Genomic DNA, 301 nt, shown 5'->3' with positions numbered 1-301 from the left:
GCGGAGCGAGTTCGCTCGCGTCAGTGAGCGAGCTCGGCGAAGCGTTACTCATGGAATAGCTAAAATTTCTGTCTGTTCGTCACACTGTCCAAGACAGTATGGCAAAGTCGAGGACTATCCAGGATCTGTCCAAGACGAGTCCAGGACACGCAAATGTTGCAGTATAGTCGTGTCTGTTCGTCACACTGTCAAAGACGTTATAGCAAAAAGTCGAGGACTATCCAGAATGTGTCCAAGACGAGTCCAGGACACGTTAATGTTGCGGTATAGTCGTGTCTGTTCGTCACGCTGTCCAGGACAG

Source organism: Frankliniella occidentalis, unplaced genomic scaffold (assembly GCF_000697945.3).
Source record: "Frankliniella occidentalis isolate FOCC.00 unplaced genomic scaffold, Focc_3.1 Scaffold1248, whole genome shotgun sequence".
In the NCBI taxonomy this organism is placed as follows: domain Eukaryota; kingdom Metazoa; phylum Arthropoda; class Insecta; order Thysanoptera; family Thripidae; genus Frankliniella; species Frankliniella occidentalis.
This window is presented reverse-complemented; position numbering follows the sequence as displayed.